At 61.1% G+C, this 20,610-nt stretch overlaps 1 protein-coding gene across 3 annotated transcripts in view; it reads left to right on the top strand.

The window, feature by feature from the left end:
- The window catches only part of KCNAB2 (potassium voltage-gated channel subfamily A regulatory beta subunit 2), a 77,823-nt gene that overhangs the window by 517 nt on the left and 56,696 nt on the right, over positions 1-20,610 (top strand). The window lies entirely within an intron of this gene.

The following is a 20,610-nucleotide window of genomic DNA, read 5'->3' as shown; positions in this document are numbered from 1 at the left end:
TGCCCCGTCTCAACCCGCTCCTCTTCCTGCAGCCTCGTCTCCCCTTTCCCCATCCCTCCTCGCCATCCCATCTCCCGGCCTCTGCGCAGCCCCATCGGAGCGCCGCTGGTCTTGGTCCTCCCCATCTCTCCTTTTCGGTCCTGAAGCCTCACCCTGCCTGTCCCTCCTAGTTCCTGACCCCATCTTCTCACCCGTTCTGTTCCCAGTCCCTCCAGTGTCTCCCCGTGGGCGGTCCCTCCACCTTGCCGTACTCCCCAGGACCTTGGCACTCACTGCCTACTCCAGTTCTCCTAGCTACCTACAGCCTCCCACCCCGCTCCCTATACCCCTACCCCATCCTCGCCTTCTCTTCCCTTCTCACCTCCCTACCTGCTGCTGCTCCCGCAGGATGCAGGGACCCAGTGGCTGCACCGCCCTCTGCTGCAATAGCAGCAGCCGTGTACCTGCCCACCCCAGGCGCGCCCCTGCTCCGCTCCTCTTGGCTTTTGTCCTTGAGGTCCCCGTGGGGGCTACACTTCGCCTACAGCATCCTGGGGGGTGCTCCAGGTGAGAAGCCCCTTAGCACCCTTTCCTGCCTTCCTCCCTGACCACCATCTCCCTCCCCACCCCCACTTTCCTGCTCAGCCTCACTTTGTGATTCAGCATTTTTAGGGTTGGTAACTTTCTTTGCTTCCTGGCATGATAAGGGCCAGACTGTGGGGCTGAAGGCAGGGGGTCTTGATCCTGCAGTTAGCAGGTCCACCTTGGGAAACAGACCGAGCTGCCCAGGTTGGAAGCGGGGACCGCTAGTGGGGGCTGCCTCTTGCTCCCTTTCATTCGTGCTGGGTTGAACCACATCCAGGGGGAGATGACATAAGTAATAGCTCTTGGGGAAATGGACTATTAGCATTTATGGAAATTAATACATCCACATCCGAGGAGCAGGAACACCAAGTTCAGGCCACAGCTGTCCCGCTGTCTGTCATTTTAGGATTTTTTTCTTTCTCTGCAACTTCTCCTCCCCCTCAAAGACGCCAGCCCCCATGCAATGCCAAAAGCAAGCTCCAGTTCCGCTAAGGAGGCCGTATTGAGGCCCCACGTTGCGGAGTTTGGGGACCTGCTTACAGAGAGTCCCATCTGCCCTCCTGATTGTTGCTTGGCAAACACATCCACCTGCAGAGCCCAGTCTCACGTGCAGTCCCTGGGCTCCTGCCCCTGTGCCCTCGCAGTGGAGGCCGCAGAGGGCATTTGTTTCCTGGGTTACATCTGTAGGGGTGCCCTCCGATGCACACTTGGTTTCAATGGCAGTGAGGGCGTCTGGGGCAGACCACATTCCTGCTGCGAAAGCAGCGTGCTAGAGGCTTCCCATACAAAACCCAGGTCCAGTTCCTTGTGCCTCTCTGCTCTGCTGGTCCACAGACGACGTGGGGACTGAGCCAGGCCAGGGGCAGGGGGCATGAAAAGTGTGGAATGTGGCCTCGTGCTCAAAACGCCGTCGAGTCTGGATTAGAGCCCGGGTGGAAAGAAGTGGGCACAAAAGTGCGCGCTGCAGGTGTGGCGAGGCAGGACAGCACCTCTTGCCTGGCGAAGGTCATGGGCCATGGGCACTGGGCGTCAGTGGGGCCGTGAGCTCTGGGCGGGGCAGCTCGGGCCTCCATACCGTGGGGCTTTCTCTCCTTCCTTTCCTGTTTCAGTGATCTGAGCCCCACATGAGTCGGGAGGAAGTGAGGCGCTGAGTTCTGATTTGGCAGTTTCCGGGAGGGGCGGGAGGGAGGGGCCGCCTCCAGACTTGCCTGTTGGTGCCGGGGCCGGTGGCAGCTGGGCAGCAGGTGTGGGGCAAAGGAGGGCCTCCTGCCCCATCAGAACCTCGGGGAACGGGCTTTGTTTGTGGGGACCCCGACGGGAAGCAGTGTGTCGTTAGTCCTTGACTAAATTCTCAGTGACCTTCATGTCACCATAGGTCCCAGAGCCAGAACAGGATCCTGGGGTCCCTGAATAACAGGGCTGCAGGCATGTTCAGGCGGGGCTGCCTCTGACAGTGTCTAGGACCAGAGGCCCCCACTTCCCTGCACCCCCTCCCAGCAGCCGGAGGGCTCGCCTCTCCTCACCTCATAGGTCTGGGAGGGGCGGGGCGGGGAAACCCAGAGGCAGTGACTTCTCCAAGGTCACTGGGAGGCAGGGGCAGGGTCGGGTTGGAGCCCAAGGCACTTTGAGAAGGCCACTCTGGAGGAGTCCCTGACGTGTAGAGGAAACCAGCACTTCGGGGTACATCTGAATCACTGGGGAGCTGTTGGGAGCAGGAGGTGTCACTAACCATGGAGAATTCTGGCAGCGCCATTTTGCCCAGCCTGGCAGGCACCCAAAGCAAGGACACTGGTTCCAGTGTGTCAGAGAGATGGCAGGGGCTGGGCTACTGGGTGAGACGATGGGGAGAAGGGACCCTGACCATGTCGGACCCACAGTTCCAACCTGGCTTCAAGGCGAGTCTGTAAATAACCCTGTGAGATAGGCCACTTAGCCTGGGTGGGGAAACTGAGGCACAGAGCACCAGGAAGACCGACCCCGCCTTGCTCTGTCCTGCCGTGCCCATGCTCAGGCAGGCACAGCCTCCCTGTGAATCTGACCCGCCACACGGACGCGCCTCAGACACGCAGGAGGCTAAAGAACCCGTCCCAGCTCCCGAGGACATGGAAACCCCTACTTTTCATGAGGGAGAACTTAGCATGCTCAGACCCCCACTCACTGCATGCCCCTTTTCTTTGGGGTAACTGAGGAGATGCGGTCCTTGGCTCAGCCAGTTCATGGGAGTGAAAGGGGGCAGGGCCTCCCAGGAGAGAGCCATCTTGGGCCAGGTGGGACTGTCGCCCACCTGGTCACCCATCACTACAGCGGTAGCTCGAGACTTTCCATTCAGCCGCACTTGGCAGGTACCGGAGTCACCTGCTGGGTGGACGTGAGCAAGGCTGCGTCTTCTTACCCTCTGCCACGTCCGTGGGGCTCAAAAGGCTGGACTTCCTCTCTCTGTGTATACCAGGAGTGAGCTCTGCACTCAGCACCCCCCAGCCTGTGCCCGCACACCCAGCTTTCTAACTCATAGCCCTACAGGAGGCCACACCCCGCTTTACCAAACCGCCACATGGTTACCTAGAGACTGGGGGCATGCACGCAGGCTCGCCTGTGTCCCTCATCACAGAGCCAACTCCCCCAATACCTGTCTCACCCACACCCCTGGCACCTGTCTTCCCTGAGCTTCCTCCTTGCACACAGGCCCTTGCAGAACTGCCTCAATGCCAAGCAGGGTGCAGATAAAGTAGGACCGGGTAAAGGGAAGGAGCAGAAAAAGCTTCACATCCATGCCGCAGACCCTGTTAGGGCCTTTTCCCACCGAGGTCCTGAGCCCCGGCTGCTGAGGAGTTGAGATCCGTCACCCAGCTCGAGGCTGAAAGCCAAGAGTACATTTTTCCTTCTCAGATCCCTGCACCAGATTCAAAGACAAACCAGAAATCCATTCATGATTGGGCCAGTTTCCCTAGTCAGCAAGTGACATCCTGGGTCCTGTAAACACCAGGTCTTGTCCACAGGGCCCTCTGTCACCAGCTTGGCCCGTGGCCCCTGGTGGGGAGTTAGCTCTCTGAGCGTCTGGCTCTCTCCCTGTCAACCACTTGGCTCCATCCTTGTGTCTCTGTTTTCCTGGATTGATGAAATGAGGCAGCTCGAGTAGACGCCTAGGGCCAGTTTTTGGTACACACGGGCACTCAGTAAACGTCACTGAGTCTGTGACTTCTAATCACAGACTGAGCCTGAGCCATCGCCAACATGGAGCCCAGGTGGCTCCCAGGAAAGCTCGAGCAGAGTGATTTGGGTCCCCTCCTGAGTCATTTCTAGATCGCACTCTGAGCACCTCGGAAGGGGGACGGCCTGGGGCTGCGTTCGCGGAGGGAGGGAGGGCAGCCTGGTTCTCGAGAGAAGACTGACCCGGCCTCTCTGTGGGTGAGGGACGCCCCACGCCCTGCCTGACCCCCCGCCGCTTACCTCCCGAGGCCTAGGAGGCCCAGGTGAGCCTGCTGGTGCCCGTCTGTACGCCTGGCCCCTGAGGGGCTGCAGAGCCCGCTCTGAGCACGTGCGGCCCCCTCACCACAGCGTGTTTTCACGTCCCACCCCTCGGCAGCTCTTTGACCTTTCAGAGCGAACCCCCACCCCGATGCCCACAAGTTGTCGAACGCAGCTCGAGGCAGAGGGGAGCCTTGCCATCCCAAGCACTCCGCGGTGGCCGGGCCCCTGGAAACGGCGCCCTTCCTGGGCCCTGTAGATGGAGCAGGTCAGAAACAATGAAAACAGGAGGACGAGGGAGACTCCGACGAATCCAGGCATCAACAGATAAATTAGAATTTAAACGTCGTTTAGGACGGATAGGTACCGGTGATGGGTAATGGCCTTCACTGCAGCTGGCAAGCAGGACCCACCCACCTCCACTTCCAGGGGCCAAGAGCCAGGAAGAGGACGGATAACCACATGCCAGAGACACCCCTGCCTGCTGATGGAGACCGAGAGATGAGGGCGGGTTGGGACACATTTGACGGAGACCTGGAAAGAGGCAGGGGGAGCAGAGCTGGGGGAGCACCAGCTTTGAGGCAAAAGCCCCCGAAGCAGGGCTGGTGGGCCAGAAGTGGCCAAGGCCCAGGGGGAGCATAGGCAGGACATAAGTACGACAGGCATGGAGGGTGTCCAGAAGACCCAGTGTTGGGCCTCTGGGGACTTTGGAACAGGGAAGTGACATGCCGGTGCCAGGATGGAGAAAGTGGAACGTGTCCATGGCGAGGGGCAAGGGCCTCGTGGGGTCCGAGGTCTGTGCCTCAGCCGGTCATGCCCGCAGACATTGAGAGGGTAGACCTGGGGCTCAAATGAGAGGGGATTGCCAGCCACCCACTGGTGACGGTCCTGACGGCAGACAATGCCACTGAGAGCTGGGGACAAGAGTGAAGGGGACTGGAGACAGCTAGGAGCAACCATAAGCACAGAATTTGAGAGGAAAGGTCAAGGTCGAAACAGGCAGGAGGAAACCTTGGATGACCCCGGCCCAGGAGGAGGGGAAGTAGAGGATGCGACAGGTGTCCGCTGCGCCGGGCGGGCCCGCCGCTGGGGGAGGCGAACCTGGGCTCCCAGCGTGGCTGGTGGCTGCAGAGGTGCCCCCCCCCAGTAACGGGCACACCTGCCGGTTCACTCCTCACTGGCCATGGGCACGAAGCTGCCATGGTCCCCATACTGCCGGTGCAGAAACAGGTGCTGGGAGGTGAGGTGACTGCCCTAAGGTCACGGGGAGCGTAGCAGGAGGAGCCAGGATCTGAACCCAGGCCGTTCGGCACCCGAGCCCCCGCCTTTAGCCTTCGCGCTTTGCCGTCGACACGGCTCTTGAGAAACGTGACCGTGAGAGAGACCGGAGCTGAAGGGGTCGCTGCGCGCTCACGGGGTTAGCACGTGGGGCGAGGAAAAGGCAGTTTCCATGGCCAGTAACTGTGTCCTGCCCTAATGAGGCATCTCTGGGGACACCTGTGAAGTGTGGGGTCAGGGCTCAGCTTTCGGCGTGGGAACGGGGGACACACAGGGTCCGCAGAGAGTGGAACCGGAAAACAGCCCCCCGAGGTCCCCATGCTGCCCGGCGGGCACCGTCCCTCACCAACCCCCGATCCAGGGTCCTGAGACTGCACCTTGAGAGACACTCGCCAGCTCTTTGGGTTTGTGGGCGAGCTTTCCCGCGCACAGTGGCACACATGAGGTGACAGGCCCGACGGGCTCCACCAGGCAGAACTCAGGAGGCCACGTTCCCGGGGAAGGACACTTGTCAGCTTTGAATCTCACTGCACTTTATCCTGAGGTCCGTGGTGACATGCAGTTGTCAGCAGTGTCCCGATCCCCTCGGAACGAGGGTCGTTTGGGGTGCTGGCTGTCCCAGCACCGGTCCAGCACCTCCTCCCCCCGCCCCGGAGCTCCGTGGCATCCTCAGCCCCCAGGGGTACTGCCTGTCCCTCTCAAGCAGGAGAGGTATGTTAGTCACCCAGGCCAGGGGGTGTTCAGGTATCAGAGACAGGAACCTGGAGCCATCACTGTCCCCTGTCCCTTTGCAGAGGATACGCAGTGCCTGAAATAAGTGTTGCACGTCCCAAGGATGCCACCTCTTGGCAGGGACCCGGGGCAGCAGCCATCTCCCTGTTGACACTCTGTTGGGAGTCTGCGTGTCACAGACACCAGCGGCCCTGGCCAGGTGCAGGTTTAGGAAAGGCTGCCGGGGCACTCTAGGTGCCCCTGGGGGACATGGGCCCACTGTCCTAACAGAAGGACCTGTCCAGATGGGACACGTCTGTTCTGGGCCAAGCGCTGCCCCCGGGATCGCGTGCCCCCGGCCCCACTTGTACAGGTGGGGCCTGCATGTAGGACCCACTCGTTCAGTCACTGACCGAGAGGCAGGGGCACAGAAGAGGCCACCGCCCACCGGGCCCAAGGCAGTGGGGAGGAGACGTGGGGTGTGGCTTTCGGAGGTGCCTCTCAGGGCACGACAGCGGTGTCTGCAGGCCCGGCGGGCAGGTCGGGACAGTGTCCACTCCACATGGTCAGGAAAAGCAGAGGCTGGAGCCAGGCCTGAAACTGGGTGGGGCTTCATCAGGTGACAAGGGGCAGGGACAGCTGTGTGTACAGACACAGCGTGGGGTACCACGGGGACATGGCCATCAGCCTGAGTGGGGGTGGGGGCGCCCCCTCTGGGGGGCTGAGCCAAGGCATCCGGCCAGGGTGGAAGGGGGGAAGCTGACCAGGTCCCTTGAGGCCCCCAGCCGTGGTTTGCTCAGGGAGCCCTGAGCTGCTCCAGCTGCCATGGTCACCGCCACGCCCCCAAACACACACACGCACATACAGCCTGCACGCCTGGCTGGGCACCTGCCCCCTGCCTCAACCAGAGCTGGAAGGTTTTGGCAAAGCCCTCTGGGGCGTTGCTGGGAGGGGTACAGAGAAGGGGTTTCCCCTACCCTTCCACAGCCTGGTAACCATGGTAACTATGGGGAGCTGCTGGAGGCCCCAGCCACCTGCCGGGCCGTATGGGTGCTGAGGGCTCAGCTGGGCCCCACGGTCTGCCCACTGGGTCCCTGGGTGGCACCCTGTGTGGGCAGCAGGAGAGGGCTGGCACTCTACAAGCAAAGGTGTCAAAGACCGGGGGACCCTTCCCTAGGCCCTCAAGGAACTGCCCCAGGCTCAGGCAGAATCCCTGCTCTCTAAAGCAGGGCGGGGGGTGGCATTGAACCAATACAGGGCTTTATTTCACCCAGTGTGCGAAGCTGGGGGCCCAGGCCCCTCCAGCCTGCGGGCCTCCAGGACGCCCCTTCAGCCTCCTTACTCTCTGACGCCGTGTACTCCAGCCTCCTGGTTTTAGGGAGAGGGAAACTGAGGCTCGAGGAGGCAGCACACTCGTTGGCAGAGCTAGGGTCACAATGTGGCCAGTGGGGTCCCGCCGGCCTGTGCCCACGCCCAGCTTCCTCACCAGTGTCCTGGAGGTCTGTCGGAGCGCGCTCCACGGTCCTTGGAACGGACATCTGGTCCCTTCCAGACTGTGTGTCCCACAAGGACAGGGCGTGTCTGCCCATCCGCTCTGTACCCCAGCTCGGCCCTCAGGCAGGGGAGGCTCCTGGCACACGTCGTACCATCCACCCAGCCAGAGCCACCATCTGCAGAGCATGAAGGGGCATGGGACCCCAACTGCAGACTCGGCAGCCGCCACCCGGCTGGGACAATCAGGGAGCAGAGCCCCCAGGCAGGAACCAAACCTGTGGCAGACCCTCCCTAGGACTCCGTTCCATACACTCAGCCTTCCTCGGGAGGGGTCCACCACATGGCGGGTGCTTCCATGCCCACCAACCAGGCCACCCCCTTCCTAAGCCAGACGGCCTGTGTCCAGCCCTCCAGGGAGACGCCCATGTCCCTGTAGGTGTGGGGGAATTTTATTGGTGCAAGGGGCAGGGCCACCATGAACCAAGCCACTCCCCACTGGCCAGAGGCCCACAGCCCTCTGAGGCCAGCGCACTGCTGGCTTCAGATGGCAGACCTCACCCCCAGCTCCCTCGGGGCATTGATGTCCAAGGCTCAGAGCTGTGGGGAGGCTCATGCCACAGTCCTGATGAGTCCACAGGTTCCCTATGAGGCTTGGCTCAGACAATAGGTCACCCTGGTGGCCCTGGCGCTGTCGTCAGCCAGGACTGCTCGTCCATCCCTGGAGCCTTCAGAGTCCCTACTTGGAGGAGCTGACCTGCCATGCACCCTCCACCTCGTGAGCAAAGGGTCCTGAAGCCAAGCCTGGGATCCTTGGAGGCAGGCCGAGGCCGTCCCCACCACAGGCTCCCTGATTTCATCTTCTGCAGTCCAGTCACTCCACCGAGGCACACTCCTGCCACACCGCGAACAGCAGGCAGTGTTCTAGGGAGGGCAGAGTAGCCATGGCCTCTGGGACCTGGCACCCAGCCAGAAATGGCAGCAGGCGGGGACATTCCCTGCAGCTGAGACAAGGCCAGGTGCGTGAGCCTGTGTGCTGAGGCAGCTGCTCTCCTGGGGCTGGCCTCACAGGCCGATGGCCACAGGCTCCCAGCTGCCTGGCATCTGGACGCATGCCTCCATCCCGCCACCCCTCAACTTCCCTGAACAGTCCGCTTGCCAGCCAGCGCCTGGCAGCCAGGACTCTGCTCATGTTTTTATAGCTGAGCCACTTAATTATGCAGAGATAATGCCTCCTACTGCAGAAACTGTCCCAGAGCGACCAGATTGAGTGGTCCCAAGTGCAGATTCCCGGGGGGAATGCTGGACAGCTGAAAGCCAGTGCCCTGCTCCAGGAAGGAGCAGGCACTTCATCTGAAGCCGGAAGGTGATAAGGACAGTGGTGATGTTGACGATAGTGATGATGGTGACGGTGATAAGGATGATGGGGTGAAGGTGGTAGTGATAATGATCGTGATGACCGTGCCAGTGATGGTCGTGATGATTACAGCAACAGCTATCATTTCCGTCAGCAGCCATCATTAGTCACCAGTCTGCTCTTCGTTGGGCTCCTCCTTAAGCCTGGCAGGCATTTCTTCTTAATCTCCCAGCCACCCAGGAGTAGGTATTGCTGTGATCTGTGCTTCACAGGTGAGAACAGGTGCTATGCTTCACCTCAGGCCACACGGCTACCAGAGGACAGCGCTAGAATATGACTGCCAGGGGCTCCTGACCCTGCACCCCGGACCACCTCGTTACCAGGGCAAGTGGCCACCCTTGGCCTCGCTCCTGAACGAGAGGCACCAGGATGCCTAGTCAGAGGACACCATGGCAGGTGCAGTCCAGCCCCCCGCTGGCCACCCTGCTCCAGCTCAGAGCTGGCCGCGCCTCCTGGGGGTCCCCCATGTTACTGGGGCCTTCCTCTCCCAGCCTCCCGCACAGCGGCCCTCCCCAGGGTCCAAGGCAGGACTCGCTGGTCAGAGGAAGGCCCCTCCCCACTGCCCAGTCACCATGCCATCTCTTCCAACCAGAAGGACAGGACGAGGGGCTCTCTGCTCCCCGCGCCCAGCATGGCAGCGTGCTTCCCCAGCCTTGGGGACCTTTATTACCGGAAGATTGTACCACGGACCCCAGAAGCAGCAAGGGGTATTCTCACTTAAACCATAATTTTCTGTTAGTCACGTGATTGCAAAGGCACGGCCCAGTGGTTTTCTCTCGCAGTTTCTAATTCAGCGGGCCCTTGACGGATGCGGCGTAAAGCCGGATGCGACATAAAGCCGGCTTTCGCATGGCACGGGCGAGGTGCGAATCATTCACGGCCGCCATGTGGGGCCAGGTGGAGTCCTCTTTGAAACCGTTTGTTATGTATCTTTACAGTCCCCCAGAGATCAGGGAAGCCCCAGGAGCCAGGTCACTGAAGCTAACGCCCCCCTGCCAAGTCCTCTATCCCCCAGGGTGTGGAACGGGGCTAGAGACACCGGGCCCAGGCCCCCAACAAAGGGTCACTCCCCCCAAAAGAGGGTCACTTCTCTGCTCCCCGTGCAGCCTGCTGAGGTTGGAGGTTTAAGAGCTTAGGCAGGTGTGTGTCTCCTAGACTTCCAGAACAAATTATCACAAGCAGGGCAGCTCAAAATAGCCATATTTATTCTCTTACGGTCTGAAGTCCAAAACCCAGGTGTGGACAGGTGGGCTTCTCCTGGCAGAGCTGTTCCCGGCCTCTCCCAGCTCCTGCCGTTTGCCCGCGGTCCTCGGCGTTCCTTGGCATATAGTCACGTCACTCCGATCTCTGTCTCTGTTGTCACGTTGTGTGCGTGTCTCCCCCCACCTCTTCTAAGGACACCCGTCGTTGGGGTTAGGGCCCCCCGTAATCCAGGATGACTTCTGGCTCAGCGGTAGGCTCAGCAGCCTGGGGGGGCTATGAGAAGCCCGGGTCCACCGCCTCTTGCTGGAGCTCGCCTGAGGAGTGACAGGGCAAGCAGGTTCCTCTGGGCATGGATGGGAGGCCCAGGTACACTTGCTTGTCGGGATGCCAGCCTGTGTGTCCCCGGGAGGGCAGTCTGTGCTAGGACTCGGAGCTGCTGGTCCATCAGACATGCTGCCTGGCAAACGTCCTGCCAGGCTGCCAGTTCCACTCTGCAGATGGAACCGGGGCCTGTCCCCCCGACTTCTTCCGAGGGCCCTGAAATCCACCTGAAGTGCTGCCCAGGGCTCCAGCGCCCACCGTGTAGAATCAGTGTGGGGTCTAGGGGTCAGCTGGGACGGCCAGCCTTACACTGCGCCAGGCACTGTGCTAAGCACAGGGGAGGGGCCCCGGCTGGCCAGGAGGAGGCCGCACCCATCCCGCCCCCTGACGCTGCTGCAGAAACTCACATCAGGTGGAGATGGGGACACCCGCCCCTCCCCAAGCCGGCTGCACCGCCTGGTCGCTGAATGCCCCCCTCCACAGCCCCCCGTGGATTCATCCAGGGAGGCCCCACCCACACCCAATGATAGGCCAAGTGTCCAAAGGACGGGCCACTTTGTTTAGAGAGACTTCTGACATGGCCCATCTGGGAAGCAGCAGAGTGCTGGCCTCCCTCCTTCCAGTCTGAGGAGTGAGTGGCTAAAGCCCATCCTTCTGCCCAGCAAGCCAGAGAGGCAGCTTGGAGCCTCTCCATCCATCCATCCATCCACCCATCCAGCCACCATCTGTCCGTCAGTCCATCTGCCCGTCCATCCACCGAGCCGGGGCCAGCTCCGCTTCCCCCTGCGTCAGCTGCTCCCCTCTGCTGAGTCAGGCGGTGTAGTAATCGCAGACATGAGTTGCCTACTTTCTCCCCACCCCCCAAACTCTGTTTTTTTCCTACTTTGACGCCATTTAAAAGATTTCAGGCTGCCTACGAGAGGAGACGCAGCATTTCTTTTTCTATTGTGGATACCCCCGAGGAGTGGGGTGAACCAGGCCCCCACATACCGCATCGCTAAGGCTCATTCCACTGCCCCGAGTCCCAGGAGAAGGGGTGGGGAGTGGGGACAGGGACCTCTTCCCCCGTGGCCCCGCGCTCACCCATTCTCCAGCTCAGAGGTTGGTGCAGAGGGACGGGCCACGTACCCAAGTCACTGCCACGGCAGCCGTGGTGGCGGTGGTGGTGGCTTCAGCCGTGGTGGCAGTGGTGGTGGTGGCCGCAGGGCACCCTCAGTTCAGTGTGTCCTGCAAGTGCTGCCTGGAGTCCTCTGGGCTTGCATGGCCACCCCTAGGTTGCCGGTGAGTCGGGGGAGGGGGGGGCAGGAAGCGGCCTCAGCGGATCCCCCTCACTGGCACCTGTGGGGAGGAACCCCTAGAGGCAGCTTTCCACTCGAAGTGAAGGGCAGGGCATGGGCTTCCTGAGGGAAGTACCTTCCAGGTTCCTGTCCTGCAGAGAAGCCCCGACCCCTGACAGTGGCCTGTCTGACACGGCCGGCACCGGGGACAGATGGCTCTCCTTCCACTGCTCATTGTCTTTCTGAGCCTCTCTGAAGGACGAGATCTGCCGTTTCTGACACCAGAATGGAAGAGAGATGCTCTAGGTGTCAAAAGACCAGCACCAGATTGGGAAAGGGAGCCGGGGCAGGGGAGGTGGCGTGAGGCCCTGTGCACAGCTGCCCGAGAGCTCCGTGCTGCACACACGCGCACGCACACGTGCACACGCACACTCAGACGCGCCGTCGTCCCCCACTGGCATAACCCCATCCCCACCCCCAGCCACCGAGGAGCGGCTGCCCGTTGGGGACTCAGGCCCTGGGCCGCCTGGCGGGGAGATGCCTGCGGCCCTCATTGTGGCCTGGGTCCACAGAGGAGGCACTGGGGCAGCCCTGCCTGTCCCCCCAGGAGCGGCTGCAGTAAGAACTGTCCAGGCAGGAAAGCAAGCATGCCCCTGGGTGCACTCGGTCCCAGGGAGGTAGACACCGGCCCACCCCTGCTCCCCCGGAAGTGTGAGACCTGTTCCCTGAGTCAGTGTTTAAAATGTGCCCTGGCTGGGCAGTCACTTCTGGAGACAAGGCCTAGGGTCACCCAGACAGCATTGCTGGTTCTCAAAATCCTGGCCACCTCGCAACCCCCTGTGGGGTTCAGGGCCCTTGGTCTTCACCCCTCGCCCCCCGCTGAGCATCTGCTTTTCAGAGCAGCAGGAGGCCTGGGACCTAGCGTGGTCGTGGTTAGGTCATGGTGAGGCTGTGGTCCCTTCCACATGCGGAAAGCTGAGCACCGTCAGCCGTCCCGGCCCCAGGCGGAGGATCGGCCTGAGCGAAGAGGCCTTTCCCCGGCTTCGGCCTGGGCACACGCGTGAGCCACAGACTGCTTAGGTGATGGGCAGAGCGGGCCTGTGCATGTATACGCACACGTGCACACACGCGCACCCTTTCAGATGCACAGCCCCGCGTAGACTCCCCGTGAGAACTCACCAGGGCCTGCGGAGCGGGCCGTCCTGCCGAGATTCTGGTCTCTCCTTAGGTGCTCTCGATAACTTCCTATAAGGGAAGGAAGTCGGATGCACTCTCACGAAAAGGGACATAAAATTAGTTGGAAGGGAAACGATCATGCGGTGACCTGGAATTCGCTCTTCCCCTGGGATTCCTTTCGCAGTGGGGTCTCTGAGCCTTCTCCTGGGGCTTGGCCTTTGGGTCGGGTCACGGGGCACACACTTGTGCTCCCGTGCGCACTCTCTCTCTCCCTCCCTCCCTCTCTCTCTCCCTGTCTCTCTCTCTCCTCCCTCCCTCTCCCTCCCTCCTCCCTCCCTCTCTCTCTTTCCCTCTCTGCAATCCTACACTTCCATCACTGGCCTTTCGTCCTGGATTTGGGTTAGATGTGCATACTGCCAGTCCTGCCTCTGAGTTTGCGTTGTTCTTTTCATTGGTTAAACTTTTTTTTAAATAAGCTTATTTTGAAATGAAACTCGCTGTCCCTTCAATAAAGACCAACCCAGCATAATTTGTCATAAGTCCAAGGTAACTGGAAAAATAAGTAGATGGCTATCAGATTCAAGGACTATCTCAGGTGTGACCAGGGTGCAGACTTAGCGGATCCGGGATGAGCTCTCAGCTTGTTTTCTGGACACTGGGAAGCCCGCCCCTCCCTCTCCAATCGTCCCCACCCCCCAGGTCACAGGGGGAACGCCTGGTGGACAGGGCAGAGTTCAGGAGTCCCTCCTCATCCCTGCTCAGGTGAAAATAAGAGGCGGGAAGCCTGGAGGCATCAGCCCCGTGTGCCCCCCGGTGTTATTGAAGATGGGGTACCCACGGGCGAGCTGGCACTCAAGTGTTGAGGATTTAAACTAGGAAGCGTAGGGAGCATTCTGCAGAAACCATCGTGGAGGCCTGTCATGGACGAGGTTGCATTTTCAGGGTGCTGGCCTTGCAGTCCCGCAGACCTGTCCCAGCTCTTTGCCTCTTGGAGTCGTGTGACATCAGGCAGGTCGTTTAGAAGATGCCGTGATCGAGTGTTAGAAATGGGAAGTGCCAGCCCCTCCGGCCGTCACCGATCCCCAGGGGAACCACGAAGTAGTGTAGGACGATCCGTCCGGGCCCGGGAAAGGGGCTGGTGACTCCAGGGACGGGGAGGCGCAGCAGCCCCCGAAGGAACAGCAGGAGCAAGGGTGCGGGCTGCCAGGGGCACGGGAGTGCGGGGAAAAGAGGCGGGCAGGTGGGCCGGCGTCAGCGGCACGGGAGGGCGGGAGAGGAGAGAGGAAGCTGGAGAGTGGACAGGGCCAGCTGCGAACGGTTCAGCACGCCGAGCCCAGGCGCTCGGACCCGATGCTGGAGGCCCGGGGTGGCCGCGGAGGCCTGTAGACCTGAGGTTGAAAGGTAGAAGTGGCACGCTGGTGGCAGGCGGGCCACCTGCGGGCGGCAGTAGACATGGGCAGAAGACGGAATGTTCCAGCGATACCCAGGCGGATGGAGCCCACAGGCAGCCAGGTCTGAGGCTGGAGCTCGGGGCAGAACACGGGGCTGAAGGTGCAGCTCTGGGGCTCAGGTATGGAGGTGAGAACTGACGCTCTGTGATGCTCCGAGGGGCCCAAGGGTCACTCGGGGGGAGACGCAAAGAACAGAACGCCGAAAGCGGGGCGCTCGGGGGAAGAGGGGCCAGCCTGGGCGGAGGCGGCGGAGGTGGAGACGACCGAGTTGTAGGTGATGGAGATGCAGGTGACAGACAGGGACGTGGTGGAGGTGACAGGTGGTGGGGTGATGGGCGTGGAGGCGGAGGTGCCATGTGTCTGCGTGTGCGCCATGCGCCGGTACACGCGTGCCCGTGAGATGCCTGGTTCTGTGCATGCTTCGTGAACAGCGCCGAGTCCTGGTTGGGGACTCCCGGCCTGGGAAGTCCGTGGGGCTGAGCCGCATCCCGAGATGCCAACGTGAGCCAGTGCGGGCTGCGCTCTCCCGCCTGGACCCCTTGGAGGAGGCTGTGGAGGCTGCAGGAGCAGAGGTCGATGGCCCCCCTCTCCCCACCGCCGCCTGCTCTTCCTCGCTCGGCCTCACTGCAGTCTGGGTTCCCTGGAGGGAAAGTGCCACCTCCCCAGAGCACCGTGACAACCTCTGTGCACTCCACAGAGGCCCTGCCTGGGCACGAGGGGGCCTGCGGGGGACGAGAGTCCCGGCCGCCGCCCTCTGGGGCTCGCCATCCAGCTAGGGGACAGCCAGGTGAACAGTCGCCACAGGTTGAGGCGGGCGCCCCGCAGGAAACGCACATGCTGACCCACTGGACAGGACACTGGAGGGAGCGCTCCAGGACAGCCTTTCTGGAGAGGTGACATTTGATGAGCAACACAAAGGAAGAGTGTGCCAGGCAGAGGGACCACACCTGCAGGAAAAGGGAAACCATTCCAGCCAGGCCCTGAGGAGGAGCCAGAAAAGGGCCACAGCAGCTGCCCCACCATGTCCAAAGGGCACTTCAGACGAGACAGCCACCCCCGGCTCCCGGACGCCCCCTACCGCTGCCCCCAACCATCTCCCACCTCGAGAACTATCAGCTCTTCTCCAGAAACCCGGGAGTCACCCTGTACCCCATCTTACCTTAACATCCCGACTCTGGGCTCACCCTCCCCACTCCACCAGCCACGGCGCACCTGCTGCTCCGCCCTGGCCCAGGTCATCCTGGCTAGCACCTGGGTCATCGCGAGGTCTCCTAACGAGCCCCCTGCTCCTGCTTCTGCCCCCTGCCCCGGCTACTGTCCCCCGGCCACCCAGAGGTCTGGGAAATCAGAGATGAGTTCAGCCACTCAGGAGAAGGCCTTCGTTGCTTTTTCTCTGCTGGTGCCAGCAGAGGGCTGTGGTTCAGAGGATGGACTCCAAGGACTGCCACTTACTGGGTGACATGGTCAAGCCAAGTCAAACGCACTGAGCCTCGTTTCCTCAGCTGTCATCCGTGGTTAGCAACAAATAGCACTGACCTCCCAGGGCCTGGGGGCGAGGATCGAGTGAGTGGACGCACAGGAAAACCTCATCCCAACGCCTCACACACACTGCGCTGTCACCAGCAGTGACTGGCCTGGGGCTGCTGCTCAGGTGGATGAGTTCCTGCACCTCCTCCAGCCACAGCAGTAGGCGGACACTCAGATGTCTTTGGACCCCCCATCACTCAAAGCCCAGCTCTAGGGCAGGATCCTGAAGGCCCAGCCTTTTTCCCAGAGCTGGATGGGTCACCAGGTGCAGGACAGTGAAGCGTGGCATCTCTGTCCTGCCGTGTTTACGGCAGAGGCTGCAGGCGGGGGAGAGGCCGGCGGCCCCACCTGGAACGGCGCCCTCCAGGTGCCCTGGCTCCTCTGCGCTGATCACAAGGCAACACGAAGAGGGTTTAAAGACACTACGCTTGTTTCCTGTCATTGCAGGAGCGAGAAAGAGAACGTACAGTCTGTATGAGCAACTCAAATCAAAAATAAATGAGGCAAAAACAGGAACCAAAAATAGTCCGGCATCAGAGGCAGCAGCCTCGTCCCCCGGCCAGCTGTCCCCGGCAAGCAGCATCGCGGAGAGCGGCTGGGAGGGTGGCTTTACGTGTTTACTCAGAAACGGATTAATCAGGCCTGCGATCCGATGATGAATCAGAATTCACTGGCAAGCGAAAAGCGGGTTAATGAGGATACAGGGCCTCTGTGCCTCCTCCCCGCCACCCCGACACACCCCACTGAGCAGTGGGGCCAGGGGCTCAGCCAACAGGCAATGCGGGGGTCATCCTTGACCTGAGGGGCACCCCTTCCTGACACTGAACGTCCCCACCAAGGACAGGGCTCAGCCCCCTGCAGAGCGGAGCTTCAATGCTGTGGACATCATGAGCGACTGACTGCACTTCTGTCTTAATTTCAGAGGTGGGTGTCACCCAGTTTTTTTCAATGTCACAGATCTGAGGTCTGCAAACTATGGCCCGAGGGCCAAATCTGCCCCAACCTGTTTTTGTGAATCAAGTTTTATTGGCACACAGCCATGCCCTTCCGTTCGGCAGAGTCCGAGTTCTGACAGACGTCCTAGCCCGTAAAACCTAAGAGACTGACCTCGTGGCCGCTTCTGGCACAAGTGTGCTGTCTCCTGCCCCAGATGATTTCATCGTGCGCTCAAGCATCTTGGGGAGGTACCCCGTCCACCGTTCACCTAAAGGCGGCTAACGATGGGGCTTTTTGTTTGGTTTTTCAGTGTGCTGGTGTTGATTTGGGGCTGTAGAGGTACTGTTTTTTGTTTTTTTTTAAGTCTGCACATTGGGATTTTCTTACGTAAGGCAGCCTCCCTGCAAGGGAGACATATGCGGTGGCACCGCCTGCCACCTCAGGACGACTGCGACCGTCACAGCAAAGCGGGGGCCTCCTACCAACTCCCAGGGGCTGGGTGGGGTCCCCCAGGCCCACCTGCTGGCCGCCCTCCTTGCTCTGCTCCCCAGACCGCTAAGGGGAGGAGCAGGTGGGACCCCACAGGGCAGGGCCGGGAGGGACGTCCCTCTCGGGGGTTCCTGTCCCTGGGACATCATCGTCCAAGCTCTCTCCTACTCTCCTCCCCGGCTTCCGTGAGTCATGGTGGAGCCATTTTAAACTTCGGGCTTGTGGCAATGTGTCCACCCCCTCTGGTGCCACAAGGCCTTCAGGAGAGGGGACCCTTTTAACAGACCACAGAGCCAAGTCCTGAATTCGATTAGGTGTTTTTACGTGGCCTGTCTCGAATGCTCGGAAAATTTACACATGTCACTGGGCACGTGTCTACCAGAAAAAAATTCCAGGAAGCTATTTAACCTCGAAGTTTTGCATTTGTGTGAAGGCTCTGGGAGTCCTCCCACACGATGCGACTGGGGTGGGGTTCATAGGCGGTGGTGATGGCAGCGCTGAGTGTGCACCAACAGTAAATCCCACTGGACAGTGGCATGCGGCCCCTCTAAGGCACCAGTGTCAACAAGAGCGTCGCCTGTGTCCCCCTCGGCCCCCCCATACTGAGGTTTCGAACAGAGACGGGCAAATGCTTTGATCACGCGGCCCCCGAGCCGGCTCTGCCTCCTGGTGTCGGTTATTAAGGTGGATTAGCGAGTCCAGTCCCTGGGGGCAGACTGTGCTGTCATGACACTGGAGCTCAGAATCCCAGGGTTGGCTCAAAAGTCAATAAAGCCTCTAAAATCCCCCAAAACCCCAGAAACCAGGAGCGTCTTGGAGTGCGGTGCTGAGTGCTTCGTGGGGTGGCACGCTGAAGCACCACACGGGGACAGGTAACGTCCTAGGCGTGATCCCGGAGGACAAGCGTGGGCGGGGGCAGGGAGACGTGTGGCTCTGCAGGGTGTGCGCGAAACAGTCGCGGGCAGTTCGGCGTCTGAGGCCCTGTCGCTCTAGGAATGAGGTGGCCTTCTACGAGACGTGGTGACAGAGACAGGGTTGTCCTAGAGCAGGGCGCAGCAAGCCTCTTCCGCAGAGGACCGGAGCGTAAATGTCAGTCTCTGTCACAGGTCCTCGGCTGTGCCGTGTCGCCCAAGGGCAGTACGTGTCATGCACCGAGCGTTTGTGTCCCCCCAAATTCCTGTGTCGTCATTCCCAGAGGGTGGCATTAGGAGGCGTGGCCTTCGGGTGGTGACTAGGGTTAGAGGAAGTCACGAGGGTGGGTCCCATGAGGACTGGCACCCTTGTGAGAGGAAGAAACCGAGGAACCAGAGCTCACTGCCCACCACGCGAGAACCTAGTGAGATGGCGGCCGTCCGCCAGCCAGGGGCCGGGCGCTCGCCGGACACCCACTCTGCCGGCACCCTGGTCGTGGACGTCCAGCCCCCAGAACCATGAGAAGGCCTGCCTGCTGTCGAAACCCTCAGCCTGCGGCGTTTGGTTACGGCAGCCCCAGCTGATGGGACAGGCGAGCATGCCTCCGTGCCAGCGAAACTACACAGAGACACCCGACGTTTAAATGCTACATCGTTTTCACGTTTAAATGCTACATCGTTTTCACGTGCCATGGGAGATCATTCGTTTGTTTTTCTCCCAAACACTTAACGTGAAAACTGTGCTTAGCTGGGAGCCATGCAAACGCCATGGCTGGATGGGGTCTGAGGCCCTCAGAGTTTGCTCAGCCTCGTCCTGGAGCGAGGAGGAGGCCGCCAGCCACTCCCAGGGACGCTGCTCGGGGTCGGGGCCTCTCGAGGTTAAACCGAAGACCTGGGAGGAGGCGACCTGGGTCTTGCTGCAGAGAGGGGCCACGCCGAGGGTGGCCGTCCACGTGCCAGTGCTGAGTCGGCGCCTCGCGCTTCGGTTCCTGCCCCGCCACGCACCAGCCGCCGGACCTCGGCCTGGGCGTTCTCGGCGGCACATGGGCACTTCCACCGGCCGCCTTCGAGGTTGCATAGGGCACCGTGTGACAGCCACGTGAAGCGTGTTGCATCACATCAGCCCACAGCATACTTGCTCGTTAAGTCGGAGACCTTGCGGGAAGCTTCCGAAGAAGCAGCGTCGATAACTCTGGCAGGGAGAGCCAGGTGCCCTCAGATGCGAAGCAGCCCGGCCACCTGGCTCTTTGTCCCCAGGCGGCAGCAGCGCCCCTGGTGGGAGTCACAGGGAGCCGATTTCACACCAACGCGAGAAGGGCCTTTCTGTGACTTCAGTTGTCCCCGGGGGAATGACCTGCCCAGCGTTCCCCCTGGGTGGGGATGTGTAGACCCCCGAGCGTGGGGACTTTGCAGAAGGGGCTGGAGTTGGGGCCCTGGCCCTGTTCTGCTCCTCAGGCCGGGGAGTCTAGGACGCGTGAGCCCAGTTCTCTTGCTGCACGTGAGGGACGTGCCCCTCCCGCGTCCTGGCCCAAAGGAACGTGAGTTCCATCAAGGCAGATTCATTCAGGACTTGCTGCTTAAGTCGTAGAAACATCCAGAACCACTGTGAGGTCCGCACGTAGCGGGAGAGCATCTTTAATGGTTCCAAAACCGGCCTGGCTCACCGTCTTGTCTGTGGCTGAGTTGGGGGACATTACAAGACGACTTGCTGCACTGGGTCACCCCACCCTGGGCCTTCGTGTTGCCTCCTCCTGCCCCCCATCCAGCCTGAGACCCCCCAGCATCGCTCTCGCTGCTGAAATGGAGGCAGAACGGGGTCAGCATCCTCCTCCGTGAGGGAGAATGTACCGGAAGTCTGTCCATCTCCATCGGGGTATCAAAACTTTCCTGGGCGCCCCACCCGCCAGGACTCCGCTGACGGGCAGTCCCAGGCCACGCCGGCCGGAAGGTCGTGCAGGAGAGGGCTCGCGGTGGCGGCTGGGCCAGTCGGCAGCTCTGCCGCGTCTGTCCACCCCGCTGAGACCTGGGGCCCGCGCGCAGCGAGGCAGTAGGGCTGCCGCCTGTCGCCCCGTGAGGTGTTTATTTCCAACGTGGCCCCCCGGCATCGCGCCTGCTCTCCTGGTCCAAGGTAACTTTTAAAACGATTGGCGGATACCTGGAGGCATACGGTTAGCATGTAGGGGCCGGGACGAAGCTGCGGCTTGCGGGCCGGTCCACTGTGGCCGGTGCTGCAGGCAGCTGGCCTTGGTCTGAAATGCCCTTTGTTACTGGCAGCTCGGAAATGTGTGACAGCGGGAATTCGGTCTGCATTCCAGGACACACGGGGTCACGGAAACTGTCTCTCTCTTACTGGCGTGCAGAGGGCGGTGCCTGTCCTGAGTCAAGCCGAGGGG

Source organism: Pteropus medius, unplaced genomic scaffold (genome assembly GCF_902729225.1).
Source record: "Pteropus medius unplaced genomic scaffold, Ma_sr-lr_union100, whole genome shotgun sequence".
Lineage (NCBI taxonomy): Eukaryota > Metazoa > Chordata > Mammalia > Chiroptera > Pteropodidae > Pteropus > Pteropus medius.
Note: the sequence above shows the minus strand (reverse complement) of the source record. Positions and strands in the feature narration are given on the sequence as shown.